The sequence below is a fragment of the Ornithorhynchus anatinus genome, chromosome 1 (assembly GCF_004115215.2).
Source record: "Ornithorhynchus anatinus isolate Pmale09 chromosome 1, mOrnAna1.pri.v4, whole genome shotgun sequence".
Taxonomy (NCBI): domain Eukaryota; kingdom Metazoa; phylum Chordata; class Mammalia; order Monotremata; family Ornithorhynchidae; genus Ornithorhynchus; species Ornithorhynchus anatinus.
This window is the reverse complement of record NC_041728.1, coordinates 90,247,225-90,265,610: the sequence shown is the minus strand read 5'-3', so window position 1 is coordinate 90,265,610 and position 18,386 is coordinate 90,247,225. Positions and strand designations below refer to the sequence as shown.

The following is an 18,386-nucleotide window of genomic DNA, read 5'->3' as shown; positions in this document are numbered from 1 at the left end:
GTTTAGAACAGTGCCTGGCACATAGTAAGCACTTAACAAATACCATGAAAAAAAAATTAACTGGGAAAGGCCTTCTGGAAAAGATTTGGTTTTCTAAAGGCTTTGAAGATGGGGAGAGCAGTGGTCTGTTGCATAAGTAGTGGGGAGGTCACTTCCAATCAGGGGGAGGGCAGTTGGAGAAAGGAGAAGGAGATGGAATGAGTAAATTGGTTTGAGAAGAATGAAGTGTACAAGCTGAGTGGTAGTGAGAGAAGACAGAAGTAAGAAAATGGATTAAGTACCTGAAAAATGACAGGACTTGAAAGCTGGGGGATTTGGTGACAGAGTGAATAGAGGGTTGAAAGAGAGAGAGAAATCAGGGATAATGCCAGCAATGTGTGCTAATGGAAAGAACATGGGTTTTGGAGTTAGGGGATCTGGTTTCACAAGGCCCCTTGGTTATGCCTTTGGGAAAGTCACTCTTTTGGTCTCAGCTGTTGGCCAAGCAGGATCAGAGAGTTGATGAGAGTCTGGTAGGGTTAGGAGAGCTGGGGAGGTGAATGGGAAATTTGGGGGAGCTCATACTTGAGGGATTGGGGATAGGCACTGGTCATTTCAGGAGGGGGTTAAAGGTCTGGAGTCATTGGTGGAATTACTGGGCATGAGAGCTGATAAGGGAGGAGAAGCAATATTGCTGAGGGAAAGAGAGGGCAGAATTATTTAAGGTGAGGATGATCTTAAAATGGTTGGTCAGATTGCTGTCAAGATTTCCGCCCACAGCATTCCAGGTCTTAAGTGCAAGAATGAGAAAGCATAATGGGGAGTTGTGATCCAGAGCTGAGGTTTGGAGTGCAAGATCTTTGGACGAACAGAGGAGTGAGGGAGCCGAGTTCAGCTATCAGAGTCCATGACATGCTGATGGGTATGATGTTGTCACATGACTGTCTCTAGAAATTTGGCCGGAAACAGTTATATTGTAAGAAAGCAAAGTGGAGTGGGACATTATTTGATACAAACCAGCAAGAGATAATTCCTCTGGGTTTGTTCTTTTTGTCATTTTCTTTAGGTGTCTGCCTCGGTGCCCCATACCTTTAGTCAAATAATTGAGTACATGACAATTTGAAAGCCCCCTCGGTACATGCAGTCCCATCTGTGGCTTTATTGGATTAGCACAGCGTACTTGAGAAGGAAGTTCACTATTTATTCATGGTATCATTCATCTTCAATCTGTGCTGAACCAAGGAAATTGGCATTATGCAAATCCAGTATGCTTGTTTGATTGTACTTGTTCATGGACTCTTTCAGCAGTGACTTTCTAGCTGTCTCAAAGACCTGATTTTTAGGATTTGGCTCATCAGGACATATACATCAAGGGTTTGAGAGTATTCAGAATTACTAGTGTCATTGCCTCCAGCTTCTCCCCACTCTATACTCTCTACTGCTGCACTGATCATCTTCTTGAAAAGTCATTTGATTTACAGATCTCCTCTCCTCAGTATAATATTAATAATAGCTGTGGTATTTGTTAAGTGCTTACTGTGTTCCAGGAACTGTACTAGCACTGGGGTGGATACAAGCGAATCAGGTTGAACACAGTCCCTGTACCATATGAGTTTCCCAGTTTATATCCCCATTTTATAGATGAGATAACTGAGACACCGAATGAAGTGTGAAGTGACATACCCAAGGTCACACAGCAGACAAGTGGTGGAGCGGAATTAGAACCCACAACCTTCTGACTCCTAGGCCAGTGCTCTATACATTAGACCATGCTCCTTCTACTGGTTTTCTGCGCATCTCTATATCAGGCAAAACACTTCATTATTGGCTTCAAGGCTCTCCAGAAACTCACCCTACCCTATGCTTCTGCTCACTTCACCTTTAATCTTTTATCTGTAATTCAGTATTTACTCTTCTGCCTCAGTCCCTCGTTCAAGCTGCTCCCTCAGATTGAAAGTCAGCTCTCTTCCTAAATCCAACAGACCACAGCCCTCCCTATATTCACAGCTCTCCTGAAACCCCACCCTCAGTCACCAAGCCTTTCTTCATTAAATCCCAGTGCCCTAAATTGTCTAAACTAATCAGCCATCTCTAGCACTTGAGTACTTATCTGAGTCCATTCTCTGACTTTTGTATATATGTTTACTCAACTGTGCATTCAATTATTCATTTTCATTAGCCTATTTGTAAATATACTCTGCTTTGTTCCCTCATTAAACGTAAGCTTGTGGGCAGAGAACATTTCACTTCTTCATTTTGTACTTCTCATGCTGTTAGTACCATACACAAGTGTGTGCTTAATGAATACTATTATTTCAGAGTACTCAGAAGCAGCGTGGCTCAGTGGAAAGATCCTGGGCTTGGGAGTCAGAGGTCATGGGTTCGAATCCCGGCTCTGCCACTTATCAGCTGTGTGACTGTGGGCAAGTCACTTAATTCCTCTGTGCCTCAGTTACCTCATCTGTAAAATGGGGATTAAAAAAACTGTGAGCCCCACGTGGGACAACCTGATCACCCCGTATCTACCCCAGGGCTTAGAACAGTGCTCTGACATAGTAAGCGCTTAACAAATACCAACATTATTATTATTACATAATTCTAAGTAATTTTTTATGGTATTTAAGTCCTTACTATGTGCCAACCACTGTATTAAGCCCTGGGGTAGATGCAAGCTAATCAAGTTGGGCACAGTCCCATGTCTCACATGGGGGCTCTCAGTCAGTCTGTAAAATCCCTATTTTACAGATGAGGAAACTGAGGCCCAGAGAAGTTGTGACTTGCCTAAGGTCATACAGAAGACAAGTGGCTGGGATTAGAACACAGGTCCTTCTGACTTCCAGGCCTATGCTCTAACCACTAGACCATGCTGCTTCTCGTAATTTTGGTAAAACTATGATATCTGTCCTTGGTTCAGGAACGAATCCCATATTTAAACTTGTCCTTCATAGTTCTAGAAAATCACTGATGTCAAAATTCACCCATGGGAGCATGTGTAGCTCTAAAGGCCAATGGGAGACCCAAAGTTCGATCACATTACATTCATACACAGACTGATCCTTGTTATGCTGTTATGTGTTATCAGCCGGACATCGAAACAGAGATGTTCTCAAGGCAGGAGGAAATGTGGCACTGCAGAGAAGGAGAGAGATGAGGGCTGGAGATGTAGATTTGGGAGTCATCCGTGTATCGATGGTACTTGAAGCCTTGGGAGTGGGTGTAAATGGAGAATAGAAAGAACTAGAATTGAGCCTTTGAGGGATGTCCTCTCACACAGTTTAGCAGGAAGGAGGCCAAGGAGAAGCAGACAAAAGAGACTGAAAAGAAGCACCTGAAAGTTGAGGGGAATTGGGAGAGAACAGTGTCTGTGAAACCAATTTAAGATTGTGTTTCCAGGAGAAGTGCCTCTTCCAAAGTGTCAAAGACTGCTAAATTTAGGAGGATTAGATTGGGGTAGAGTTTATTAGATTTGGCAATGAAAGGTTATTTGTGACCTCTCAGAGAGTAGTTTTAGTGGAGTTTGCATGTGGGTGAGGAGACAGAGTAGAAATTGATGCAGTAGGTGTAAGGAGCTCATTCAAGGAGTTTAAAATGGAATGGTAGGAGGGAGATTGGATGACAGTTGGCTATGGGATCAAGGCGGGGGGGTGTTTAGGATTGAAGATACATAAATGTGTTTGAAAGCAGAGAGAAAGCCTTCAGAGAGTGAGCAGATAAAGACATAAGTCATGGAGAGAAGAATGAAGGGGGTAAGTGTTTTAATGAAGTGAGAAAGGATGGGGCTGGAGATAAGTGGAGGTGGTAGATTTCATAGAGGCAAAGTTCTTGAGCGATTCATTCATTCAATCATATTCATTCATTCAAACATTCATCGAGAAATATCAGGGAAGGATTAGAGAAGCAGCGTGGCTCAGTGGAAAGAGCACGGGCTGGGGGGTCAGAGGTCATGGACTTGAATCCCCACTCTGCCGCTTGTCAGCTGTGTGACTTTGGGCGTCACTTAACTTCTCTATGCCTCAGTTACCTCGTCTGTAAAATGGGCATTAAGACTGATCCCCACGTGGGACAACCTGATCACCTTGTGTCCTCCCCAGTGCTTAGAACAGTGCTTTGCACATACTAAGTGCTTAACAAAGACCATTATTATTATTATTATTGTTATTATGAAAAAACAGAAATGGGTGTTTTACAGGGCACAGACTAGTGAGGGGTGGATTTGGGGGAGTTCACATGTGATCAGTCAATCAATCCATCATAATAATTGAGTGCTTACTGTGTGCAGAGCACCATACTATGTGGTTTGCGAGAGTACATACAACAGAGTTGGTACACAGGTTCCCTGTCCACAAGGAGGTTACATTCCTAGAGGACCGGTTTCAATTTTATCAATGAGGCAGGAGTGCTGGGGGCGTTAAGGGTGTTAAAAGTTAGATTTAGTGGGCATGGGCAATGGGCACGGCAGTTAATAGGAGAGGAAAAGCATAGTTGTTGGGTAGAGGGGAGTGCTGGATCATAGCAGGCAAGGATGAGTTTGAGATGGACAAACTCTCACTCTCTCCCAACCATCAGGGCTTTATCCCCAGTCCTCCCCTTTTCATGTCAGTGTTCAGCCAGGATTCCTTGGATCAGATGGAAACTCCCCTTTAGCTCTACAATTTCTGAGCCTCCCCCAAAACTCCCTGTCATTCAGCTCCTCTTGTCTCCATCCACTCCAGATGTTCCCTACTTGCAGAATCTCTCGGAAATGGCTGGTCCATCCAATTCCTTACAGACTCCCATTTCCTGTTGAGTTTACTTCTCAGTTTCCCTGAGTGGCCCATTTCAGGTTTCCCCAGGGACTATGCTGGGTGTCTTGTGCTGAGTTTCAGTTCTTTAGCTGGCAGAAGTGAAACTCATAGAAATTTATGTCTTTATTGCCCGCTGAGACAAAGAGAAGTTGGATTCCTAAAACAAGCAAGCATTCACATCCACAATCTAAATGGCCCTGCACTTTCTGCAGAAGCACATTAAGAGCTACCCTTAATCTAACCTCAGAGGACAAACAGCTGTTGACTTGGGTTTTTAATCTCTCTATTCAAATCAGTTAAAGTACTTCCAAGATTGAAAAGGTGGGGAACAGTAGAAATGAGGGAGGTGCTTGAGTAAAGATAACTTGGCTCAGGATGTAAAATCAAAGCAATACATGCAGTGAGAGAGTGCTCATCCTATTATGAAAGAATGCTAAATGAAGCCCATTTTAGTGGGAGAACTCTGTATTATATATAAAAATAACTTGTTAGAGTGAGGTTAGACTGAGATATTTTAAAATTAGGGGTCAAAGCTGTGTTTTATAGAGAACAGTATTGATTTTTTCATTAAAGTGGTAATAGATCAATTGTGTGCTCACATTTTCATTCTCTTGACCGAAAACCATGTAGAAGCAGCACATAAAGACAGTCTTATAGAATGGTAACTCTTTGATGTGCAAAATAATCCATTTTTTTCTAATAGCAAAAAAGGTTTTGCTATTATAACCCTTTTATTGTTGTTTGGTTTGCAACACACTTCTGTGAATTCATCACTGTCACTGAATGTCAAGCCAGCCTAATTCTGGTGCAGGAAATCCTTTTCAAAAGTCTTTTTAAAGGGAGATTTGAAGAATGAGGGGGAGAAAGCATGTAAACTGCTTGGAGGGAGGGTGATGATACACTGAGTGAATAGTAGGTAAAAATTCTAGTGAACAGTTGAGGCAAGTTCTTTGCGGACAGGGAATGTGCCTACCAACTGTGCTTCACTGTACTCTCCCAAGCTTCTAGTATAGTGCTCTACACATGGTAAATGCTCCATAAATTCCACTGATTTACCAAATAGGAAATATGTTGAATTGAGTGAAGGGACCCCTCTCAGGGTCACACCTGGAGAGTTTCTAGTACTCTACCAGTCTCGACTATGGGAGGGAGAGTCAAACAGAGACATATCCATTCCATTCCTAGCTTGGGCAGTGGCTAGCGAGTGGAAGGCAATCTGCTACAAGTCAAAACCCATCTGTATTGGGCAACAGCGGCAGAGCAGAGAGTAGAGGGTGGAGACTCGAGTTTACTGCACAGAAAGAGGCAATGGTAAACCACTTCCATATTTTTACCAAGAAAATTCTAGGGATCCACTATCAGAATGACTGCAGATGGAGGTGGGACGATCTGGGAGAGATGTGTCCATGGTGTTGCTGTGGGTAGGAAATGACTCGATGGCATAAGGCAAGACAAGAGTGAAAGGAGTGAAATAAAGAAAACTCCAGGTTAATGTTCTGAAAAGGTGCTCTTCAGGTGCTTTAGACTATAAGTTCGATATAGACTGGGAATGTGTCTATTGTTATACCGTAGTCTCCCAAGTACTTAGTACAGTGCTTTGCTCCCAGTAAGTGCTCAATAAATATGATTGAATGAATGAATGCATACTCTGCCAACAGATACTAGGCTGTCCCACCACTCTTATGCTGCCGAGTCATTTTAGACCCATAGCGATTCCATGGACAGATCTCTCCCAGAATGGCCCACCTCCATCTGCAATTGTTCTGGTAGTGGATCCATAGATTTTTCTTGGTAAAAATACGGAAGTAGGTTACCATTGTCTTCTTCCTCACAGTAAACTTGAGCCTCTGCCCTTGACTCTCTCCTATGCTGCTGCTGCCCAGCACAGGTGAGTTTAGACTTGCAGCAGATTGCCTTCCACTCTCTAGCCACTGGCCAAGCTAGGAATAGAATGGGTAGGCCTCTGCTTGACTATCCCTCCCATAGCCGCGATTGGTAGAATACTGGAAACTTTCCAGGTGTGATTCTGAGAGGGGCGTACCAGCACTCTACCACCACAGTTATGAACAGAGAAATGACTCTTTTTGAATGTCATTTTTCCTGGGGCCTGATTTTTAATGCCAGACTGAACTTACACTTGCAATATTTTAGTTAGGTGCCCTGGGTCCTGAAGATAACTGTCTTTATGGATGATGATTCTGCTACCTGGCAGCCTGCTCTAAGATCATCCGATTACATACTACATTATTTTATCCACCCGGCCCTTCTTAGAGCTGATTAGAAGCAGACTTGCCATGTGTTTTGCAGAGAGGGTCGGGAAGCATAGGGGCAGAGGTAGGCTCGGGCTTCCATTCATGCTATCCAGCCAGTTAGCCCTTTCTCCTTGGTACAGAGAACAACCCTCCCAGCAGCCACCAGGGTTTATGATGCTTTCTACTCCATATGGAGATCTCCGACTACCAGACAACCCTCATTGCTTTATGGTTTTTGGTATCACTTGAGGGGGTGGACTGGAGAGGCAGTTGTATTAGCGGCAGCAATGGAGCGAAGCAGCATGGTCTAGTGGATAAAGCAGGGGAATGGGAGTCAGAAGGATCTGGGTTCTAATCCCAACTCTGCCAGGTGTCTGCTGTGTGACCTTGGGCAAGTCACTTTACTGCTCTGTGCCTCAGTTACCTCGTCTGTATAATGGGGATTAAGATTGTGAACCCCATGTGGGACAGGAACTCTGTCCACTCTCAACTAGTTGTATCCACCTCAAAGCTTAGTACAGCTCTTAGCATGTAATAAGCACTGAATAAATAAAACACTCACCACAATTATTATTATTACCCGGGGCCTGCAGTTTCTGGAGTTGGCTGGAAGAGGGTGAACCAGTTGGGAACTCAGAGGTTCACTGGGCTCTTTCAATTTCTTTCTTATGGAATCTAATAGAGCTTCAGCAAATGTAAACAGTAATGCATTGACAATAACACTGCCATTTCTCCACCTCAACTCCCCTCCTTCCCAAACGTACATACACAGGCAAGGCAGTGAAGGTCAGGACAATGACAACCCATGCTTTTTCCAGCAGGCCTTCCACCTCTCCTCCTCAAAACTCTTCTTCCCCTTACCCATCCCCAGCTTTCAAGCCCTGGGGTCTGTCTCTCAATCAGTCCTTCGCAGCAGAGACAAAGTCCCAGGGGTCCGGCCAAGGTGAACCCGAGTCTGAGCCTGAGCCTGGCACAGAATACAAGTTACCGTTTCCAAGAGAGGACCACTAGTGGTCACTTACCCAGCAGGGTGAGTTGACACTTAGCACCTTAGCTGGAGTTCCAGAGGAGCAGTGTGGCCACAGGTTTGCTGTGACCTTGGGCAAGTCTCTTAGCTTCTCTGGGCCTCAGTTACATCATCTGTAAAATGGGGATTAAGAGTGTCAGATCTATATGGGACAGGAATTGTGTCCAACCTGAATGATTCGTATCTACCCCAGTGCTTAGAACAGTGTTTGGCAAATAGTAAGTGCTTAACGAGTACCATGTTTATTATTATTACTATTATTCAATTCAATCGTATTTATTAAGCACCTACTGTGTGTAAAGTACTATACTAAGCACTTGGGGGAGTACAAAATAACAACAGACACAGTCCTGCACACAGTGAACTCATAATAATGTTGGCAATTGTTAAGCATTTACTATGTGCCAAGCACTGTTCTAAGTGCTGGGTAGATACAAGGTAATCAGGTTGTCCCACGTGGGGCTCACGGTTTTAATCCCCTTTCTTCAGATGAGGTAAAGAAGACACAGACAAGTGTAGTGACTTGCCCAAAGTCAGACAGCTGACAAGTGGTGGAGTAGGGATTAGAACCTACTCCATGACCTCTGACTCCCAAACCCGTGCTCTTTCCACTGAGCCATGCTGCTTCTCTAAAGGGGGAGACAGATGGAAATATAAATCAGTCAGTCAATCAATCAATCAATAGACAAATAAATAAATAAATACAGATATATACAGATATATACATATTTGCCATGGAGATGGGAGGGAGGATAAAAGAAGGAGCAAGTTAGAGAGGCACAGAAGGGGGTGGGAGAAGAGGAGAGGAAGGCTTAGTCAAGGAAGACTTCTTGTAGGAGAAAAATAGGCCCAAACTCCCCTGGCACATGGCCACTGGTTTGAAGAATTTCCTTGGGACCCTCCAGTAGGCCTGATCTGAATTTCAGGCCACCCTCATGGAACTCTGACATGGCCTCCCTGAATATATCTCAGCCCATAGAAGACTGACTTCTATGGAGGTCCTAATCAATCAGACTTCAATTCAATTAATTGTATTTATTGAGTGCTAACTGTGGGTAGGGCTTTGGAGAGTACAACACAACAATATAACAGACACAGTCCCTGCCCATAATGAGCTTAGAGTGTAGAACAAGAGACAAACATTAATATAAATAAATAAATTATGTTATCTATTCATAAGTGCTATGAGGTTGGGGATGGGGGTGGCGAATAAAGGGAACAAGTCAGGGTGATGCAGAAGGGAGTGGGAGAAGAGGGCTGGGGGCTTATTAGTCAGGGAAGGCCTTTTGGAGGCAATGTGTTTTCAATAAGGCTTTGAAGTGGGGGTTTGAAGGAGGGTGTTCTGGAACGGAGGCTGTGGATGAGAGGTTGGCAGTGAGATAGATCAAATTGAGGTACAGTGAGTCAGTTGGCATTAGAAGAGTGAGGTGTGCAGGTCGGGTTGTAGTAGGAGAGCAGCAAGGAGAGGTAAGATTGGGCAGGGTGATTTAAGGCTGATGGTAAGGAGTTTCTCTTTGATGCATAAGTGGATGGGCAATCACTGGAGGTTTTTGAGGAGTGTGGAAACATGGACTGAACATTTTTATAGAAAAATGATCCAGACCATGATTTCCCATACATACATTCCTCCCCCCTTTATCCCTTCCACCTCACCTCAATCAGATCTTCTCTGGGAGAACCAGTCAGAGGAAGTTTCAACAGGAAGTTTGGCAGAAGGGTCCACTAATAAGAACCTGTCTGTGGGAACAAATCAGAGGATACGGGCCATGAGCATCCCATCAAGCAATCCTATCAACGGATGGAATACTATCAAAAAAGGACCCTGTGAGCAATCATTTCTTTGGCCCTTAGGACTTTAACAGATGGAAACATATCATGTACCAAAGAAGATCCTGGGTACAAGGGTAAAAAATCTCCTGGAGTCTCCTCGAGGGCTGAGATTAGGGAGTCAGCCTTGATGACAAATAGGTGAGTTACTTTTAACCATGAATTCCTCAACCCGCCTTCCCCACCTTCTACCTTTTTACTTTGGATCAGGGCTCCAGGTTAACCTTGACCACTGCAGTATCTCTCAGCCCTCACATCAGTTTGATTTAAGACCCCATTTCTGAAATAGCGCCATATCCCTGGGGGTAAGGTCACAGACTAAAAGAGTGTGACTGGAGTTGCATGTAGCCTCTCTATGTGATGAACAGACAGATTGCCATAACCATGTTCATTGGTAGCAACTTAATTTATAGAAGACTACTGTTTTGGTCTTTATTTAAAGTTTGTCTTGAAGGCTTACAGCAAAGGTCTTAAAGACCTACTGTCTATTCTGCTGATTAATTGTTTTTATTCATTTAAAAAGAAGCTTAATCACCAGAGTAATCTGCTATTTCCTTTTCAATTTTGGCATTCCCTGTTTAGTTTTCAATTTTGGCATTCCCTGTTTAGTTTTCATTTTTGGCATGCAGCATTTTATTACTCTTCCTAAAATTTAGTTCTATGATTTTTTCCTACAATCTTCCAAATGCTTTTCTGTCCTCTGGCATTTTTGTTTCCTTTGATTCCTTCTGAACTTCCCCATGAAGCTCAAGGTGTATTTTAACCTTATTGACTATTTCTGGATGGCAGGAATACTCAGATACACTTTTCCTTCTCCTGCATTTTTGTTTTAAAACTGAACTTGGGTACAAAACATTCATTTCCAAGTTGGAATGTTCATCAGTAAGATCCTACTGCAACTATAATTTTTCCGTATTTTAGCTGCAGTTGAAGATATTGGTAAGAGTCTCAGGCGTTCTTTACCAAGATGTGATCTTTCCAAGTTGAATACAAAGTGGGACATACCTGTCCTGATCTGGAGGTGCAAGATAAAGAATCTGGAGAACTAAGTCTTCTCCACTAATCCCTTAAAATGTTCCCACTTCCCTAGCATTGCCCTTCTGTGGGGAAGAATTTCTGGTCTTAGTGATAGTGTAGCTAGGTTCCATTGTCCAGCAACACCTTTGTCCTGTGTCTAGGGAGAGTAAATAGTAGTGCCAGTTAACTATGGACTATTCTGAAGCTGTTTATGTAGCTTCAGAATGATGGTTTATTAGAACAATGTAGACCTCCCATAAGAAACAGAAATGAGGTCAGCACCAATTCTATTCATGTAAATCACAAATGCAATTTTCTGTGTTGATTTATAAATCCCTGCAGTTAAGCAACCCGCTTTGCCTTTCTTTCCTTCCCACCCACCCCCACAGCCTTCCCCACTTAATTTATTCATAGGACATTTACATTTTCCTTTGGTGCCCTTCCTTCACCATTATCCTATACCAATTAATTTCCCATTTAATTTCCTTCCATCTATTTTTGCAAGGGATAGTTTGGCTTGTCACCTTTTAAACTTTTTTTCTTCAACATTAATTATCAAAATGTATAATAGTAATTGTGACAAGTTAAGTTATGGCTCTTTTCAATAATATGTTCCTCTCAAGTCTGCAGAATATTTCATTCAACGCTATTGCTATTGACTCATTATACCATAGCAGAGTCAGAACATGGTCCTGGGAGTCAGGAGTATGGAGTTGTAGCCCCACTTCTGCCAGTGAAATGCTTTGTGACCTCAGGCAAGTCATTTAACTTTTCTGGATCTTAGTTTTCCTTCATCTGTAAAATGGGGATGATATACGATCTCCCTGCCTATTAGATTTTGAGTTCCAAATCAATCAATCAATTAATTGTATTTATTGAGCACTTACTGTGTGCAGAGCTCTGTACTAAGCATTTGGTAGAGTACAACACAACAATATAACAGGCACATTCCCTGCCCACAACGAGCTTACAATATAGAGCGGGAGACGGATATTAATATAAATAAATAAATTATGGATATATGCATAAGTGCTGTAGGGCTGGGTGGTGAGTGGTAAGTAAAGAGAGCAGGTCAGTGTGACTCAGAAGGGAATGGGAACAGGAAATGAGGGATTAGTAAGGGAAAGTCTCTTGGAAGAGATGTGCCTTCAATAAGGCTTTGAAAGTGGGGAGAGTAATAGTCTGTTGGCTATGAAAAGGGAGGGTATTCCAGGCCAGAGGCAGGGCATGGACTAGAGGTTGGCAGCAGTATAGAAGAGACTGAGGTTCAGTGAGTAAATTGGCATTAGAGGAGCAAAGTGGGCCGCCTGGTTGGAGTAGGAGAGTTCTGAGGTGAAGTAGGAGGGGGCAAGGTGATTGAGTGCTTTAAAGTCAATGATAAGAGGTTTCTGTTTGATGTGGAGGTGGATGGGAAACCATTAGAGGTTTTTGAGGAGTGGGAAATAAGGACTTAACATTTTTGTAGAGTGAAGTATGGACTGGAGTAGGGAGAGATAGGAAGCTGAGAGGTTACCAAGAAGGTTGATGCAGTACTCAAGGTAGGAAAGGATAAGTGTTTGGATTAACGTGGTAACTTTTTGGATGGAGACGAAATATCAGACTTTAGAGATGTTGTGAAAGTTGAACCAACATGATTGAATAAAGGGGCTGAATGAGAGAGAAGAGTCAAGATTAATGCCAATGGTATGGGCTCATTAGATGGGAAGGATGGTGGTGCTGTCTACAGTGATGGGAGAGTCAGGAGGACAGGGTTTGGATGGAAAGATAAAGAGTTCTGTTTGTGACATGGTAAGTTTGAGGTGACAGCAGGACATCCAAGTAAAGCTGTCTTGAAGGCAGGAGGAAATGCAAGACTTTGGAGAGTGAGAAAGATCAGGGCTGGAGAAGGAGATTTGGGTAACAGTCTCCAAGGTAGTGTGTGTAGATGAAGAATAGAAGTGGAGCCAGAACTGAACCTTGAGGAAGACCCACAGTTAGGGGATGGGAGACAGAGGAGGAGCCTGCAAAACAGACTGAGAATGAGCAACCAAAGAGACAGGAGGAGACCCAGTAGAAGACAGTATTGGTGAACCAAAGTTGGATAATATTTCCAGGAGAAGGGAGTGGTTGACCATGTCAAAGGCAGCTGAGAGGTCGAGGATGATTAGAACGTTGTAGAGGCCATTAAATTTGTCAAAAAGGAGGTCACTGGTGACCTTCAAGAGGGTAGTTTCTATGGAGCGAAGGGAATGGAAACCAGATTGGAGGAGGTCCAGTAGAGCATTGGAGGAGATGAACTTGAGAAAGCAGGTGTAGACAACTCGCTTAAGGAGTTTGGGACAAGGATCTGATCTGATTATAGTGTACTTTCTTCAGCATTCAGCAGAGTGCTCTGGGAGATACCTAAAGCAAACATTGGACATTCTTGTATCTTACAAAGAAGTTAATCTTGAACATGATCAAACATTTACAAGTTAGCCTCTGATGTTATTTCCCTGCTTCAGAAATCTAGTGAAAACTGTCAAGATGATGATAAATCATTTTTGATATTTGAAGCAGAGGAATTTACCTTCATTCAGAGCTTGACTAGCCTATCAGGATACAGTGAAAATCCCAGTGGATCTGTACCTGTGTGGAACATTCTGGGTCACAAGAAATAGAAGAACTCCCACTCCTCAGACCCTTCACACTGCCATCCAGAACTCAAGAATTCATGCCAGGATTTCCTAATAAGAATTTCTGAGCCAACTTGCCCTGTCCTGCCCTGACTTTCTAAAATAAAATTGGTTCAGAAATCTATTTTTTGAATGTGGCTTTCAAAATCTGAAAGCCTTGAAGGTGTGTTACGTTCTTGGCCTTGTTCTAACCGGCACTTTTTTTTTTTAACATTACTATAACTAGGTGCAGGGATATGAAAGCTAAATTCTCTTTACTTCATGCACTATTTTTGAAGATTGATTTGGCACTATTGAGAGCCAATATGAATTACTGATATCAATAAATAATGGTTTGGTTTCATTTAACATTTTTCTTTTATGGAGCATAAGCACTTTTACACATATTTCCTTTACCTTTGCTTGTGAGTCCAGTGGAAAGTGTGGGGCAACTGAGTCTGGAGAGAAATTGCTCTTACCATTGAAACACTGTCTAGCAGAGGATAGTACCATGAGGTTGGTGTTGATTAAACCCCTTATCAAGTATAAATAAGATAGAACTTTAAATTTTATTGACATAATAATATTTTCCCCAGGAACAGATGCACTCTAGAGAAGAACATCTGACTCTGTAATGGGTGTCAGAGAGAGAGCTCTTGGAATTTCTTGGGTCATTAGAAAAGACACCTCCTGAATCAGCATGGAATCCAACTTTTAAAGAAAGGAAAAGTAAGTTTTTCATTAGCAGCTGATTATTGCACTAACATTCCAGTAAGAAGGGATATAAACACGGTTTGGTGAAGATAGATCCATTAAGTGCAAAAGGAAGCAACATGATCCTTGATTTGGGTAGAAGCCTGGTTCCACAAAGGATTATCATCAATTTAAACTACAACCCATTTGTCAGACAAAGTCCTTCAAGATGATTGGTTAAACGGCAGCAGTTTCTCACTACCTTATTCATTTATTCATTCATTCAAATTTATTGAGCATTTACTAGGTGCAGAGCACCTATATTAAGCATTTGGGAGACTACAATACAATAATGTAACAGTGACATTCCCTGCCCACAACGAGCTTACAGTCTAGAGGGGAGGAGACAGTCATCATTACAAATAAATAAAATTAAGGATATGTACATAAGTGCTGTGGGACTGGGATGGGGGAAGAGCAAAGGGAGCAAGTCAGGGTGATGCAGAAAGGAGTGGGAGATGAGGAAAAGTGGGGGCTTAGTCTGGGAAGTCCTCTGAGAGGAGATGTGCCTTCAATAAGAAGATGAAGCCAGGGAGAATAAATGTCTGTTGGATTTGAGGAGAGAGGGTGTTCCAGGCCTGAGGCAGGACATGGGCTAGGAGCTGGCAATGAGACAGGTGAGATTGAGGCACAATGAGAAGGTTAGCACTAAAGGAGTGAAGTGTGAGGGCTGGGTTGTAGAAGGAGAGAAGTAAGGAGGTAGGAGGCAAGGTGATGGAGTGCTTTAAAGCCACAGGTGAAGAGTTTTTGTTTGTTTCAGAGGTTGATGGGCAACCACTGGAGTTTTTTGAGGAGTAGGGTGACATGTCCTGAAGGTTTTTGTATAAAAATGATCCTGGCAGCAGAGTGAAAAATGGACTGGAGTAGGAAGCGACAGGAGACTGTGAGGTCAACAAGGAGACTGAGATAGTAATCCACATGGTATAGAATGAGTGATTACATTAATGTAATAGTTTGGATGGAGAGGAAAGGGAGGATTTTATTCACTTGTATTTACTGAGCACTTACTGTGTGCAGAGCACTGTACTAAGCACTTAACATTTTAGCGATGTTGTGAAGGTGGGACCAACAGGATTGAATATGTGGGTTGAATGACAAAGAGGAGTCAAGGAGAACACCTAGATTATGGGCTTATGTGAGACCAGTAGGATGGTGATGCTGTCTACAGTGATGAGAAACTCAGAGGGAGGACAGGGTTTGGGTAGGAAGATAAGGAGCTCTGTTTTGGACAAGTTTAGTTTGAGGTGTTGGGAGGATATCTAAGTAGAGATGTCTGGAAGGCAGGAGGAGACTTGTCATGAGCCCTCAGTACGTACCAACCTTCCTGGATGCGGGAAGACTCAGTGACATGTAGTAGAGTGCAAACCACACTTCTGATCACCAGGGTTACTGAGGAAAGTTTTTTTTACTTCATTTTACCAGTGTGCAAGGGAGTGACACATACACACACTCACTCAATCCACTCCACCAAGGGTCCAATACCAGTCTGTGGTCAAAGGAGCCTGTTCTGCCAATGCTCCTTCTTTCTGCTTCTAAGTGCTGCTGCCTTCTGCTGCTTTCAAGTGCTGCTCTCCTGCTGCAGGAGTTACCCTCTGCCTCTTTGCATGCCTCTGCTCCTTCTGTGTGTCCCTGTGCTGCCTCCAGATGCCCCTTTGCATGCCTTCTGCGATTCAAAATGACCACCTTTTATCTGCCTTAGGCATGGCAGTTGTGGCTCTTCATAGGAGTCACTGATTGTTCCAGGCCCGTTACTGGGTAGAAGAGAGAGAGAAAACCCTGCCTTCCTCCTTGATCCTCTCCCGCAGGCCAGCAATCACTCAGTGCCTTCTCAAAGTCTCTTCCTTGTTATTGTTCACAGGATCACAAACAGCCATTAATAAGGCAGCTTGTTGTGGGCTCACCACAATTATTCTTATTATCATTAATCATATTTATTAAGCACTTACTGTGTGCAAAGCAGTGTACTAAGTGCTTGGGAGAGTACAATATAACATTAAATGCATTCTCTGCCCACAACGAGCTCACTGTCAGATGCAAGACTGGAGAGAGGAAGAGAGATCAGGGCTGGAGATGTAGATTTGGGTATCATCTGCAAAGAGGCGGTAGCTGAAGCCATGGGAGTGAATGAATTCTCCAAGGGAGTAGAGGTAGATGGAGAATAGAAGGGGACCCAGAAATGAACGTTGAGGGACACCCCCCCCCCCAACAGTTGGGGGGTGCGAGGCAGAGGAAGAACCTTCGTAGGAGATTGAGAAAGAACGGTCAGAGAGATAAGAAGAGAACTAAGAGAGTACAGAGTCAGTGAAGCCAAGGTTGGATAATGCTTCCAGGAGAAGATGGTGGTCCACAGTGTCAAAGGCAGCTGAGAGGTCAAGGAGGATTAGGGTGGAGTAGAGGCCTTTTTATCTAAATGGTTTAAACTATGTTAGTCACTGGCCTAGCGACAAGGGGGCATAACTGGGGAAGAGGAAGATAGGATATTTGATGATTCCTCTTCCCTGGTTCTGCCCCCTTGTCTCTAGTTCAGTGACTAACCACTTCATCTCTATCCTCTGGCAGGAGAGCAAGAGCCTCTAGGGACAGGAGCTATGGTGATGAAAGCCCCAGAGAGCAGCGGTAGACATGACACCCCCTCACCCCCTGCAGAGAAACCAGGATGCAACACCTTGAGGCTCATGGAAGTATATTGTAGACAGGTAATCTTAGGGACTATGTCTACCAACTCTAATCTTAATGACAACAATAATAATAATTATGATACTCATTTAGCACTTAGAATATGTTGCGCACTGTTCTAAACACTGAGGTAGATACAAGATAATCAGGTTGGACACAATCCCTGTCCCACCTGGGGTTCACAGTCTAAGTAGAAGGGAGTATCAATACATGGCTCCAACCAATGGTATTTATTGAGTGCTTACTATGTGCAGAGCACTGTACTAAGTGGTTGGGAGAGTACAACAGAATTATAGATACATTCTCTGCCCATAGTGAGCTTACAAACTGTACTGAGGCACAGAGAAGGTAAGTGATTTGCCCAATGTCACATAGTGAATGTGTGGTGGAGTTGGGAAACTGTGAGCCCGTTGTTGGGTAGGGATTGTCTCTATGTGTTACCGAATTGTACTTTTTAAGCGCTTAGTACAGTGCTCTGCACACAGAAGCACTCAATAAATACGATTGAATGAATGAATGAATTAGAACCCAGAATCTCTGACTCCCAAACCCAGGCTCTTTTCACAAGGCCCTGTTGCTCTATTTTATAGTACTTTCCTGAGGGTTCAGTACAGTGTTTTGAACATAGTTAAATGCTCAAGAAATACCACCGATAGATTGATTGAAGGGATGACACAACCTCCAAGAAGCCAGGACACAGCATAGAGAGAGAAGTCCGTGGGAATGTGTGGGGCTCATGGAGATGATTTTCACCCTGAGGAGCTGGTCCTCAGGTGTTCTATAGTTAAAAAAAAGAAGCAGCGTGCTGCGTCTGCTGTGGGATCCTGGGCAAGTCACTTAACTTCTCTGTGACTCAGTTAGACCTCATCTGTAAAATAAAGATTCAATCCTTCTACCTCCTACTTAGACTGTGAACCTCAAGTGTTACAGGAATTGTGTCCAACCTCACTAACTTGTATCTACCCCAATGCTTAGAACAGTGTTCAAACATAGTAAGTGCTTAAAAAGTATCAAAATTATTATTATTAAATAAAAATTGCTGGCCTGAAATTTCTTCCCAAAAGTTGTAATGACAAGCAGCAGTGGGAAAGAAAAATAAAGAAAAATTCTGTTTGGGTGGAATGATGTTCCAATCGATCATATCTTGTTGGCAGGAACCAATCAGAGGAAGCTGCTCATTAGCGGGTCGTTAATCGGCCCCTTCACCTGTGTGGAGATCAGTTAGCTGTGAGTGGCCAGGCACACCCCTAATCCAAGCAAATACATGTTAGGCAATTTGCACCCATATTGTGTATTCTCTGAAGTTGCTTATAACCGAGCTAAGGAATTTAGAGAGTTTGAATATACTCCAGATGTGCATCCATCCTCTTCAGGGCCATTCAGTCTTGACTGCCAAATTACTGAAGATTCACTCATAAACTTGACATAAAATCTAAGC

The 18,386-nt window shown here is 43.1% G+C and overlaps 2 non-coding genes across 2 annotated transcripts; one reads left to right on the top strand and one right to left on the bottom strand.

The window, feature by feature from the left end:
- Positions 1-5,852: 5,852 nt before the first annotated feature.
- Positions 5,853-5,990, top strand: LOC114816785. Its single transcript, XR_003764597.1, has one exon. It is a non-coding gene; the product is annotated as a small nucleolar RNA SNORA7 (small nucleolar RNA).
- Positions 5,991-6,661: 671 nt separating this feature from the next.
- On the bottom strand, positions 6,662-6,799 carry LOC114816563. The gene has a single exon (XR_003764352.1). It is a non-coding gene; the product is annotated as a small nucleolar RNA SNORA7 (small nucleolar RNA).
- Positions 6,800-18,386: the final 11,587 nt, after the last annotated feature.